Genomic DNA, 14,298 nt, shown 5'->3' on the forward strand with positions numbered 1-14,298 from the left:
GGGGTGGGGCGAAAAGGAAGGAAACTTCATTACAGTACAGGGCGTCCAGGCCTCCTTCGCGGATGCTCTGCCTCGCGCATGCGCAATTCGGGCGCGTCTCTGACTGACAGTGAATTATTCCGACGCTCTCCGATTTGGAGCATCTCCCGCTGCGTGTATGGAAGCGCTCCTGAGTGGAGGCTTCTTTCTTTCTTTTTGCAATGCGACCGAAGGGTTTCGATTTCATGTTTTACATTTCAAGCGGGAGTCTTGCTTGGTGCGCCACCTCCCGCTCTGCAGGGCGGGCACGCTGGTTGCTCGCGCCCAGCAGTTCCGGGCGCGCTTACTCACGAGTAACCTGAATTCAGTAGCCTGACAGTGAAATCCTTGGCGTGTTTGCTCGGAAATCACTCTATGTTCGGTGGGGCTTGCTCATACGAACAAGTCTTGTTGTTGTTGTTTAGTCATTCAGTTGTGTCCGACTCTTTGTGACCCCATGGACCAGAGCATGCCAGGCACTCCTGTCTTCCACTGCCTCCCGCAATTTGGTCAGACTCATGCTGGTACACTTCAAGAACACTATCCAGCCATCTCGTCCTCTGTCGTCCCCTTCTCCTTGTGCCCTCCATCTTTCCCAACATCAGGGTCTTTTCCAGGGAGTCTTCTCTTCTCATCAGGTGGCCAAAGTACTGGAGCCTCAGCTTCACGATCTGTCCTTCCAGTGAGCACTCAGGGCTGATTTCCTTCAGAATGGAGAGGTTTGATCTTCTTGCAGTCCATGGGACTCTCAAGAGTCTCCTCCAGTACCATAATTCAAAAGTATCAATTCTTCGGTGATCAGCCTTCTTTATGATCCAGCTCTCATTTCCATACATCACTACTGGGAAAACCATAGCTTTAACTATACGGACCTTTGTTGGCAAGGTGATGTCTCTGCTTTTTAAGATGCTGTCTAGGTTTGTCATCGCCTTTCTCCCAAGGAGCAGGTGTCTTTTAATTTCGTGACTACTGTACTGTCACCATCTGCAGTGATCATGGAGCCCAAGAAGGTAAAATCTCTCACTGCCTCCATTGAGCCCAAGAAGGTAATATCTCTCACTTCCTTCCATTTCGAACAAGTCTTAGTCTCCACTTATTTACCCGGGAGTAAAATCCACTGGATTCAGTAGGGTTTACTGTACTTCAGATTAGCTGTTAGGATTTCGGCCCAAAACCATTTTAAGCAAACTTACGTGAGGTGTAAAACCCGTTGAACATAATGCGATAAATGAGTAAATACATGTACGATTTCCATTTTAGGTGGATACAGTAAGCCCACAATTTATGCGCATTTAATTTTTGTGCATTCTGTTTTAGGTGTGTGGCAAAAAAGGGGGGGTGGGAAGCTGCTGCCACCGGAAAAATGACTTATGGCAATCTCACTCACCATTGAACCCAATGGGTTGAGACTTGGCTTTAGGCGTGATCCCCAGAACATAATCCCCATGAAAGTTGCGGGCATACTGTATTCAAATGTTTAGAATTAAAACTTGTCACAAGTGAGCCTTAGAGTGAACAAGTAAAACCCCTGAAATGTTGAATAGCAGCAAGGCAAGAGCCTGACCAGAACTTTGGGGTGGGGGGGAGGATCAATCATATTTCGTATTTCTCTTGCCGCTTATAAAGACACACTTTCCTTTTAATTGCATTCATGGTGCATTCCATGGCAGGATCCTTAAGCACTTTGCAAATAAGAGCAAATTAATCCTCTTAATATCCCAAGAGAGAGCATACATTAAATTACTAAGGTAATTGAACAAAGATACAATTACCTTTGTCTAGCAGAGGAACTGCAAGAACCAAAGCAATCATTTCATGGACTATTGTACACGGAAGGAGATATTTCCAATTTCTCTCTGTGTGTGACTGTGCAATTTCCCCTGAAATAAACAGCACCTGTTCAATCAGATTTCCAGCTGCAACTTTTAACATGGGGCATTAGGCATATATAAGATTTTATTTTTGAGAGGGAGTCCTGGGTATGATTAATAGGATTTCCTGTTTTACTGAGCCTGCTCCTATGCCTTTGATAGAAGAAAAATTGAGCAGGAGTAGCTATTCCTGGGACAGTGATGAGAATAGCTTTACCTCAGGTTCTGCATCTTCAGCCCCACCCCTTAATTAGCAAAGTATCATAAATAAAGCAGACAGAATCCAGAGAGGAAAGAAAATCCTGAAAACACTCTGCTGAAACTGAATGAAAACTGTAATTTGAGGAGAAAGTTTTTTTATCATTCTTACTTAAGGCCTTGTACGTATCAGGGAGACATTCAACCAAACATACAGAGGAGAAGATTCCTTCAGAACTACACAGCCAGTCAGAGTGCATGTTACCTTCATGAACATCATGCCACTCTGCCTAGTTGCTAAGTAACATCTCCATTCCCCACCATGGTTAGATGACCCTTAACACTAACAGAGGTAACCCATTTGGAATGATGATCCCTGCTGTTACTCAGATGGGAGGCGCTCAAAGCAGACAGATTTGACTAGCATTTAGAATTATCTGTATCATCCATATCCTCTGCTAGGTGGCTGGTACCTAGAGATGCAGGGGATATAAACTTGGGACTTTCTTCATGCAAGGCAAATGTTCTACCACTGAGCTACAGCTCTTCTCTAAAGAAGGAGAGAGCAAGGGCCATGGGGATGGTTTGGTACAAATCTAGAAACACATGAAACTATTGTGCTGGGTCTGCCTAGCTCAGTATTTTTTAAACTGCCTGGCAGGGGCTGTCCATGGTGTCCAAGACAAGTCCTAGCCCTACCGCAGAAGCGAGAGATTGAATATGGCAGCCTCCATGTGTGACAACATGTTCTCTAGCATTGAGCTAGAGCAGGGGGCCAGATCCGGCCCAAACGCTTTCTCAATCTGGCCCACGGATGGTCTGGGAATCAGCGTGTTTTTACATGAGTAGCGTGTGTCCTTTTATTTAAAATGCATCTCTGGGTTATTTGTGGGGCATAGGAATTTGTTTTTTGTTTTTTATTTTTTTCAAAATAATAGTCCAGCCCACCTCATGGTCTGAGGGACGGTGGACTGGCCCCTTGCTGAAAAAGGTTGCTGACTCCTGAGCTAGAGCTCTTTCCCAGCTGTGAATACTATGGAACCTGGCATGCAGCTGAATCTGTAAAACCACAAGTATCCATTCTTTAAAGAAGAAGTTTCTAGTCATCATTACTAAATGGAAAATTTGGAAAGGAACGGGCAGAAGTGTATATTTATTTATTGTTTATTTATTGTTTTCTTTTCTTTTTTTAAAATGATATTTTATTGAATTTTAACAATAAAAAGTTATAAAACAAGCAGTAAAGAAAACACAAGAAAAAATACAAAAACACAGAAATACAAAATACAAAAAATACAATTAACATAAAAACAAAAGAAAAAAACAACAGAAAAACAGAAAAACAAAAGTCCCTCTTTTTTATCTTCTCCTCTTTAGTTAACTTGTTTTCCTGACTTCCTCACGCCTCCCTTTTTTGTATTCCACTTAAAATTTAATTCAGCAAATTCATTAACTTCAAGCTTTCAATTACCATCAGTCCATTCTCAGAAGTGTATATTTAATCTAATTTAGGCAAGTTCTCTCCATGTAATGTGAAGTGTTTGTATAATTTGGGATTTCCCCTCCATTCTGTGCAGTACTGCAGCTCCTCTGGAACCAACATTGTTTTAAGATACGATAGAAAGGAGATGTTGTAAAGCAGTAGGTAGAGTACATGCATTTTATGCAGAAATGTTCCAGGTTCAAACTTCCCCCATGCCCCAGAGTGCACCTCCAGTAAACGGATTTCAAGCATCAGAAACAGAAAAGACTAGATGGACAAGAGTCTGAATCAATGTAAGGCCTTGTTATGCTGTCCATCTGCACTATGATGCGACTGAGACGAGATTGGATTGCTAGAAAGATAAAACTACAAGCCGCAGTCAAAACATGATGCATGAAGAATGGCACAGTGGAAACCAGCCAAAACGGCTCAGACTAATCAACCATAAAGCGTAAAAGAAAGATGGCAAATTGAAGCAGCTTGTTTGCATAAGATCTCTTATTGCAGATATAGGAAAAGGCGAGTAGCAATATCCTATTTCTATGGCTGCTCACCCAGATGCCAGCTATAATTAACTGCCATTTTAAATGTCTTTTGCTCTTTAAACTATGTAAGAAAAAGAGCACTTCTTTAACTATCGACAGCAGCCTTTCTCATGGGGCGTATGCAAACATAGGTATATTATAATCATGTTATCCCAACGAAAATATGCAGAGCCTGTTTGCAGCTATATGTATTGATGCAGAGATTTTGACTTCACCAGGGGAAAGTATGTTTCTCTATTAGGCCTGCTCTTCCCTGAACTGACATCTGGGGCCAGCCATTCCATCAGGCTGCCTATCTTCTCAGTGGGAGAGATAGGAAGCAGAAGGTACATTTCATTAGCTTTGCTGGAGCCCCAGCTCCATCAGGCACTTCCTGCCCCTGAACTGTGCCAGCTGGTCATTACGGGAATAACTGTTTAGAAACTGGTGCCTGAGTTTTGATTTTTATGATCCTTTTCCCCTTGTGTGTCATGTTTTGGTCTTTTTTTAGATTGTGAGCCTGTGGGTAGGGACTGTCTTGTTTTGATTGTATGTAAGCTGCTCTGGGAAGCTTTTTGGCTGAAGAACGGGAGCAAATGCTTTGAATAAATAAGTAAAGCACAATCAGCTTGCCCTGGCCTTCACCACCCTAGGAAATTAATGCTTTTTGAAGATGCTAGACAATCCCTGATAGCAGATCTCAGGCCTGTTTTTACAGCAGATACCAGGGTTCAAGGAAGTTCATAATGTAAGGTCTCTCCTGTCATATTAAAGGTAAAGGCGAAGGACACTCTGGGGTTGCGGTGCTCATGTCGCTTTATGGGCCGAGGGAGCTGACATTTGTCCGCAGACAGTTTTTCCGGGTCATGTGGCCAGCATGACTAAGCCACTTCTGGCGAAACCAGAGCAGCGCATGGAAACACTGTTTACCTTCCCACCAGAGCGGTACCTATTTATCTACTTGCACTTTGACGTGCTTTCGAACTGCTAGGTTGGCAGGAGCTGGGACCGAACAACGGGAGCTCACCCCGTCACAGGGATTTGAACCACCGACCTTCCGATCGGCAAGCCCAAGGCTCAGTGGTTTACACCACAGCACCACCCACGACCCTTTAGTGCCACCTGTCATATTAAGTTATGCCAATCTTTTTACTCATGCCATGATCTACAGTAATTTCCAGAAGAGTTCAGATTGGCACACCCCTATGCGCAAAGTCTAGGGCGGTCCCCACAGCTCTCGGCATGTTGACATCCATCTGTCTCAGGAGACAGCACCTGCTGGGACCGATTCGGTGGGACCGATTCGGATGGTCCGCCCCCGCCACTTAATGGATCCAATTGGCTTCCAGAGAGTGGTAGGGGATGCTTTATCCCAAGTTGATGGCCTTTCAGCTGATTCCCTGGTGGCACGCTGGAATGCGGAGTTAACCAGGGCTATTGACTGTCTGGCTCCGAAGCGCCCTCTCCGATTGCATGGAGCCCGGACAGCCCCGTGGTTCTCCCCGGAGCTGAGGGTGATGAAACAATCGTTGAGACGGCTAGAGCGCCGGTGGTGGAAAACTCATTCTGAATCAGACCGGACACGGGTTAGAGCTCAACGTCGAGCCTACCAAGTGGCAATGGCGACAGCGAAGAGGGCCTTCTTCGCCGCCTCCATTGCATCTGCAGAAAACAGCAGCAGGAGACTTTTTCAGGTGGTTCGCAGTTTATCGGAACCACCTGTACCACCGGGGCCTGGTAGGGACCCCAAGATCTCCTGCAATGCTTTTGCAAAGTTTTTTGCAGATAAAATCGCTCAGATTCAGAAGGAAGTAGACTCCACAGTGGGAGCAGGGCCAGGGCGGGAGAGTGCTAGAGTTCTGTCTGGTCCTGTTATATGGGATCAATTCCAATCTGTTACCTCCGAGGATGTGGACAGGCTGCTTGGACGAGTGAAACCGACCACCTGTCTTCTTGATCCTTGCCCATCCTGGCTGATAAAAGTGAGCCGGGAAGGGCTGGGCGATGGGCTTTGCGGGGTGGTGAATGCTTCCCTCTGTGAGGGAGCCTTCCCAGACCCGCTGAAAGAGGCGGTCATTAAACCGCTTCTTAAAAAAACATCTTTAGACCCGGCCAATTTGGCCAACTATCGCCCAGTCTCAAATCTTCCATTCTTGGGCAAGGTGATTGAGCGGGTGGTTGCTGAACAACTCCAAGCACGCCTGGAGGAAACGGACCATTTGGATCCCTTCCAATCGGGATTCAGGCCTCACCATGGGACTGAAACTGCCTTGGTCGCGCTGGTTGATGATCTCCGGCGGGCTAGGGACAAAGGTGAGAGCTGTTTCCTAGTTCTGCTGGATCTCTCAGCGGCCTTTGACACCATCGACCATAACATCCTTCTGGACCGTCTAGAGGGGCTGGGAGCTGGGGGCACTGTTATACAGTGGTTCCGCTCCTTCCTCCTGGGCCGTGTTCAGAAAGTGGTGGTGGGGGATGAGTGTTCAGACCCTTGGGCCCTCACTTGTGGGGTACCTCAGGGTTCCGTCCTCTCCCCCATGCTTTTTAACATCTATATGAAGCCGCTGGGAGAGATCATCAGGGGGTTTGGACTGGGTGTTCATCAGTATGCAGATGACACCCAGCTCTACCTCTCCTTTAAATCAGAACCAGTGAAGGCGGTGAAGGTCCTGTGTGAGTGCCTGGAGGCGGTTGGAGGTTGGATGGCGGCTAACAGATTGAGGTTGAATCCTGACAAGACAGAAGTACTGTTTTTGGGGGACAGGAGGCGGGCAGGTGTGGAGGACTCCCTGGTCCTGAATGGGGTAACTGTGCCCCTGAAGGACCAGGTGCGCAGCCTGGGAGTCATTTTGGACTCACAGCTGTCCATGGAGGCGCAGGTTAACTCTGTGTCCAGGGCAGCTGTCTACCAGCTCCACCTGGTACGCAGGCTAAGACCCTACCTTCCCGCGGACTGTCTCGCCAGAGTGGTGCATGCTCTGGTTATCTCACGCTTGGACTACTGCAACGCGCTCTACGTGGGGCTACCTTTGAAGGTGACCCGGAAACTGCAATTAATCCAGAATGCGGCAGCTAGACTGGTGACTGGGAGTGGCCGCCGGGACCACATAACACCGGTTCTGAGAGATCTGCACTGGCTCCCAGTACGTTTCCGAGCACGATTCAAAGTGTTGGTGCTGACCTTTAAAGCCCTAAACGGCCTCGGTCCTGTATACCTGAAGGAGCATCTCCACCCCCATCGTTCAGCCCGGACACTGAGATCCAGCGCCGAGGGCCTTCTGGCGGTTCCCTCATTGCGAGAAGTGAGGCTACAGGGAACCAGGCAGAGGGCCTTCTCGGTAGTGGCGCCCGACCTGTGGAACGCCCTCCCATCAGATGTCAAAGAGATAAAGAATTACCTGACATTCAGAAGACATCTTAAGGCAGCCCTGTTCAGGGAAGTTTTTAATATGTAATGCTGTATTGTTTTTAACACTGATTGGGAGCCGCCCAGAGTGGCTGGGGAAACTCAGCCAGATGGGCGGGGTATAAATAATAAATTATTATTATTATATTATTATTATACAGGAGAGACATGTTTTGTTGCAGCTGGGGCAGATGAACGGCTGTACTGCTGCAGATGCACCATGGAGTTTCTTCTGTCTGTGCTCCTCCCAGCAGTCATTCCTCTTTTGGTCACTGCTGTGGATACACAACCTGACTGTCAGCGCTGCCTGTGTTGTAACAGCACCTGCAGGTTGCATTCTGTACAACTTAAACCGTAATAATGCTCCCTGCATACTTGATAGGTGTTCACATCTCTCCCCTCCTCCACTCGCCATGTTGTCCTTCATACTAGAAAATGAGTAGTATGTTTAGTAAGCTCAAGCCAGCACCCCCACAGGCCAGTTTATGCTGCATAAGGAAGGCATATGTGGGCTGTGCTTTAAGAAGGGAATGTTTAAAGTTGAATAGCAGCCTGAGGGCAGAAGAAACTGCCTGTGAATTTCCCCCCTGCTCATTTTCTAACTAAGATTACATGTCATTCCCCACAAGCTCGGGCCAAGAGGGACACTTGTTTCCATGAGTCACACACAGCAAATGTGGGTCGTTTGTGATGAGAAGCCTGATGAAAGCGAAGCTTTGCACTACAGGCAGCAACAAGGCAGCTTCTTTAACACTTCTGGGTAAGTGTGCCTTTCATAGCATGAAATACCGTAAATGCATGACTCACAATTCTTTAATGGCAGAAACGACTTTTCAGGCTACTGAAATCATTTCAGTGAAACGAGGTATTTGAGAGCACATGAATGCCCCACAAAGAACTCTGGGAATGTAGTTTACCCTTCACAGAACTACAGTTCCCAGCACCTTTAATAAGCTACAACAGTGCCCAGGGTTTTTTGAGGGAAGTCATGTGTTTGCCGCCCAGGAATGGACTTTTGTGTGAAAGCACTTCAGTTCTGGTATTGCAAACAAATTCCTAGGCTTCTAGTGTGCTCAGAGACACCCTATTCTTTAATTCTCAACGATATGTCTTTTGCACCTGGCTCTGCGGTTCTAGTAAAAAACTAAACAAAGCACATCTGACAAGTCTGAAGTCTGCTGTTCCAAACCGTAGACCAAAAGCAGGGCGTGTGGGAGTGGTTGGGTGCAGGGATACCAAAGAAGGATGCCAAAAACAGAAGAATGGCCAGTTCTAGTGTTTTATTAAAGACATATTAAAGAAGCCTGCCAGGTTGCCTAGTCTTTGCGGACAAGGGATGGCATTGCAGCAAGGAGATGGCTTGTCTGTGCCCAAGCAAACGTGCATCCATTCTTTATACACAAAGCAGCACCTGTCATTCCACCTGACACACAGGTGGCAAATACCCAAACCTTACAGATAGCTCCCCTTTCTGGGCTCAGATCCCAGCACCCCAAGCCCACAAGGATAACATCAAAGCACGCCAATTAGCTTATCTAAAAGCAAGTGAATGTAAGTACGTATGAATATAAGTACGTTTAAAAAAAAAAAAAAAATAAGTACGTATGAGCTCATTGCTACAACAACTACCAATTAATTGTGGGGTTATCTTGACTGCTAAGATGGCGATCACAAAGCTTCTGGAACATTCATCTTTGGTTCGACACATCTGCCCACCCCGATTTATATGACATGAGACTGTTCTAGCTCCCTTAGGTAGCAGCCATTGAATTAACTCCACCTTCTGATCTGTTTACCTTCAATGGGGCAAATCCAAAGTGGAAGCCAGTGGGCGATACCTGCAGGAGCTGGGGAGAAAGGGAACAAATGCCCCCACACGAACCAATGGGCATTTATTTTCACATGCTCACTGCCCTAGTATGAATCGCCTTGTTGTGTGGACTTGTGTGTATTTGCATTCACTGGGTCAAGTGTGGCTTAGTTGTTTTACATTATTGCTGCAATCCTATGCACAGGAATGCCTATTTTTCTCCACCGAAGGCTGGTCTGAATACATGGTGTATGATCTACCCTTTCATATATATTTTTACCTCTACATCACGGAGGAAGTGGCCCATGTTTACATGCTTACTAACTTTAATATTATTTTATTTGTACCCTGCCTATCTGACTGGGTTGCCCCAGACCCTCTGGGATATATTAAGACTGGACCTAATGCTGGAATGTGTTTGCCACTTAATACAATGTTCTAGGAGAACCTTTTAACATGAGGAAGATGGCCTCTCCATCCTGCAACTGCCAGTGTAGGGCTTCTGAGAATCATTTTGGGAAAGAGAGAAAGATGGGAATGACAGCACAGAGAGCTGCAAAGGTTCCAGGTGAGATGGCTTCTCCCTCCCACGATCGCCACCACCTAAGGAACATATTGTCCACACTATACCTTTAAAAACACATTCCTTCCCTCAAAGATTTCTGGCCACTGTAGTTTGTGAAGCTTGGGGGGAACTGTAAGTCTGTGAGGGGTATGTACTGCACAGAATTCTTTGCGGGAAGGAACCTTAAAGGCATAGTATTTACACAGCCCAAGTTTCAAATAGTCCATTCCCCCACCTAGGTTGTCTTGGCTGTTTTATTATATAGTTTTAATCAATGTGAGTTGTTTTAATATTTCTTCATAAACTGCTTTGGGAGGTTTGACTGAAAAGCAGGACGTAAGTAATACAATTTTTTAAATGAGTTTGTGGGTGCCAGGCATCCATAATTCCTGGATTTGGTAGGTGTTAGAATTTAATCAACATGTGGAGCATTAAACTGGAAGTCAGACTCCTAATAGATTCCCGTGTTCAGCCGATCGCCTGAGAGAGCCATTAACAAAGAACAAACACAGGGAGATGGGCCATCATCAAAGCAGAGACTCTGTGCCAGCCAGCAAATGGGTGGAGCCCCTCCCTGAGCTCTGAGATAGCAGAGAGACCGCAAAGTGGGGAGTTTAAGATTGCAGTTGGGGATGATGTGGGCTGGAGTTAAATAAGGACAGTTTGTAAAACGCGGCAAGCTGGAGAGAGGCAGAACCATGGCTGGTGTCTTTTTTTAATCTAAGGCTGCTGCGGCTATGGGAGAAGTATGACCCTCTTGCGGTTTCAATGCTATGAGCCCCTCCTTCGTAGGCTCAGGTTGTATATATAGAATCATAGAATCATAGAATCATAGAATCATAGAGTTGGAAGAGACCACAAGGGCCATCGAGTCCAACCCCCTGCCAAGCAGGAAACACCATCAGAGCACTCCTGACATATGGTTGTCAAGCCTCTGCTTAAAGACCTCCAAAGAAGGAGACTCCACCACACTCCTTGGCAGCAAATTCCACTGTCGAACAGCTCTTACTGTCAGGAAGTTCTTCCTAATGTTTAGGTGGAATCTTCTTTCTTGTACTTTGGATCCATTGCTCCGTGTCCGCTTCTCTGGAGCAGCAGAAAACAACCTTTCTCCCTCCTCTATGTGACATCCTTTTATATATTTGAACATGGCTATCATATCACCCCTTAACCTCCTCTTCTCCAGGCTAAACATGCCCAGCTCCCTTAGCCGTTCTTCATAAGGCATCGTTTCCAGGCCTTTGACCATTTTGGTTGCCCTCCTCTGGACACGTTCCAGTTTGTCAGTGTCCTTCTTGAACTGTGGTGCCCAGAACTGGACACAGTACTCCGGGTGAGGTCTGACCAGAGCAGAATACAGTGGCACTATTACTTCCCTTAATCTAGATGCTATACTCCTGTTGATGCAGCCCAGAATTGCATTGGCTTTTTTAGCTGCCGCGTCACACTGTTGGCTCATGTCAAGTTTGTGGTCAACCAAGACTCCTAGATCCTTTTCACATGTACTGCTCTCAAGCCAGGTGTCACCCATCTTGTATTTGTGGCTCTCATTTTTTTTGCCCAAGTGCAATACTTTACATTTCTCCCTGTTAAAATTCATCTTGTTTGTTTTGGCCCAGTTCTCTAATCTGTCTAGGTCGTTTTGAAGTGTGATCCTGTCCTCTGGGGTGTTAGCCACCCCTCCCAGTTTGGTGTCATCTGCAAATTTGATCAGGATGCCCTTGAGTCCATCATCCAAGTCGTTGATAAAGATGTTGAATAAGACCGGGCCCAAGACAGAACCCTGTGGCACCCCACTAGTCACTCTTCTCCAGGATGAAGAGGAACCATTGATGAGCACCCTTTGGGTTCGGTCAGTCAGCCAGTTACAAATCTACTGAGTGGTAGCATAGTCAAGTCCACATTTTACCAGCTTCTTTACAAGAATATCATGGGGCACCTTGTCAAATGCCTTGCTGAAATCAAGGTAGGCTACATCCACTGCATTCCCTTCATCTACCAGGCTTGTAATTCTGTCAAAAAACAAGATCAGGTTAGTCTGACATGACTTATTTTTCAGAAATCCATGCTGACTATTGGTGATCACAGTATTCCTTTCTAGGTGTTCACAGACTGTTTGCTTAATGATCTGCTCCAGAATCTTCCCTGGTATTGATGTCAGACTGACTGGGCGGTAATTATTTGGGTCCTCTCTTTTCCCCTTTTTGAAAATAGGGACAACATTTGTATATATATGTAAATATACCACATATATATATACATATATATATATATATATATATATATATATATATATATATATATGTAAATATACCTTATACTGTATCATAAAACAATACTGTCTCCACTGCACCTCATTTTCCAGAAGGAAACATGAACCTTGGGTAAGCTGGAGTCTTTAGAAGATATCTGAAGGCAGACCTGTGTAGGGAAGCTTTTCAATGTTTAATGTTGATTATGTTTTTATATATGCTGGAAGCTGCCCAGAATGGTTGAGGCAACTAATAATAATAATAATAATAATAATAATAATAATAATAATAATGGACTGGGGTGGTGTGCAACAATACCTTAAATAAGGCTGCCTAGCCCCACCTACCTGAGAGTAAGCCTCACTGAATCTAATAGGGCTTACTTTTGAGTGCACACAATTAGGATTGCGCTGTAAATACATATTTTAAATTCTGAACACTATACAGTATTATAGATTGAAGCTGAGATGGGTAAATGTCCCTCCCCCTGCCTTATGGTGCATCCTGAAATTTTTTTCTCAATTGGCTGGTAAATTTTTCTCCCCTTCATCTTTTTGCTCCCAAAGTTCATCTTAGCTTTGTCTACTGTGAGAAGGATAACAGAGCCTGTTAAGAGACTAAACAAGATAGCATTTGTAAAAGCTCTAAATAGAATCAAACTGCAAGAACAAGAGGAAGAAGGACTTGCATGTTGGTGTTGTAGGCTTTCCTTTTATTTCATAATTTCAAAAGTTTACCTGTGAGTTTCTGTATAACTTATGGAAGAAGGCTTAGCTTTGTAAAGGCTAATGTGTTAAAATGCATTCGGTGTTCAAAGCCCATTAATATATTGATGGATCAAAATAAACAAAAGATAAAACACCACATTAAACTCAGCAGTTCTCCGTTCAAAAAAGCAACCCTTCATTTTATAATGGACGATAGTAGCTCAAAAATGACAGTTAGATCCGACAACACTTTCCTCCCTAGATTTACATAAGGCAGAAAATCAATTGCACTGGACTTTATGGTTGCTTCTGCTTCATCATCTCCATGAGAGCTCTGTTTGATCTCTTTTCTTATAACAGGTGCCACCAATTAATGAGAAATCAACTGCTATAGGAAACTCTTTTGTATGTGAAGCAAGATGTGAAGGTGAAAATTCTACTTCCCTTGTTTGCAAAAACTAAGGGAGTTCGGCTTATTGCAATCGTCAAAAATATTTGTGAACTTCCTGGGCTGAGCTAATATTTCTTGCACAGTGTCATATTCTTGGATTGTTCTGCTCCCTTCGCATGGAATACAACCATAACCATATCCTACATAATGTCACACATTATGTTGAGAAGTTTCAGGGGTTCCAGCATGCACTCTGGGTTAGTTTTCCTGGAAAGAGGTCACTGGAGACTTGAGGCATTTATGGGAGGCCAAGTTTCATTTACAAATAAGTATATACAGGCTGACCATAAGCATGAGGTTCACAGCATGAATACTGCAGCAGATCCTGCTCCCCATTTAGCTTTCCAGGGGGGTAATAATAATAATAATAATAATAATAATAATAATAATAATAAATTTATATCTTGCCCATCTGGCAGGGTTTCCCCAGCTACTCTGGGTGGCTTCCTACAAAATATTGAAATACAATAGTCTATTACACATTAAAAGCTTCCCTAAACAGGGCTGCCTTCAAATGTCTTCTAAAAGTCTGGTAGTTGTTTTTCTCTTTGACATCTGGTGGGAGGGTGTTCCACAGGGTGGGGGCCACTACCGAGAAGGCCCTCTGCCTGGTTCCCTGTAACTTGGCTTCTCGCAGCGAGGGAACCACCAGAAGGCCCTCGGCACTGGACCTCAGTGTCCGGGCAGAACAATAGGGGTGGAGACATGGGAAGCTGCCTTATACAGAGCCAGACCATTGGTTCATTTAGCTCAGTATTGTGTGCAGTACACTGACAGGAAGCAGCCGTCCAGTATTGCAGGCAGGAATCTCTCCCAGTCCTACCTGGGCATAAGGCATATGGTCTCCCACTGAGCTACGGCCCTTCCCAAACCACAGCAGTAGACTCTCGCTTCTGTGTCTCTTTCAGACTAATTTCCAGCACTACCAGTCTATCGTCCTCTTTCACACACGCAGATCCTTGAGGATGCCACCTCCAGCCTGGGAAGGGGGAAAGAAAGACCAGCCCCCTTTC

At 45.2% G+C, this 14,298-nt stretch overlaps 1 long non-coding RNA gene across 2 annotated transcripts; it reads left to right on the forward strand.

Annotated features, from left to right (window-relative positions):
- Positions 1–45: 45 nt before the first annotated feature.
- LOC307199345 lies at positions 46–9,827 on the forward strand. Of its 2 annotated transcripts, none has more exons than XR_013831908.1 (3): positions 46–155; positions 8,130–8,260; positions 9,753–9,827. It is a non-coding gene; the product is annotated as an uncharacterized lncRNA (long non-coding RNA). The 2 variants fall into 2 exon arrangements; XR_013831909.1 differs by lacking the exon at positions 46–155 and adding an exon at positions 163–400.
- The last annotated feature ends 4,471 nt before the right edge of the window (positions 9,828–14,298 follow it).

Source organism: Podarcis cretensis, assembly GCF_951804945.1.
Source record: "Podarcis cretensis genome assembly, chromosome: 12".
NCBI lineage: Eukaryota > Metazoa > Chordata > Lepidosauria > Squamata > Lacertidae > Podarcis > Podarcis cretensis.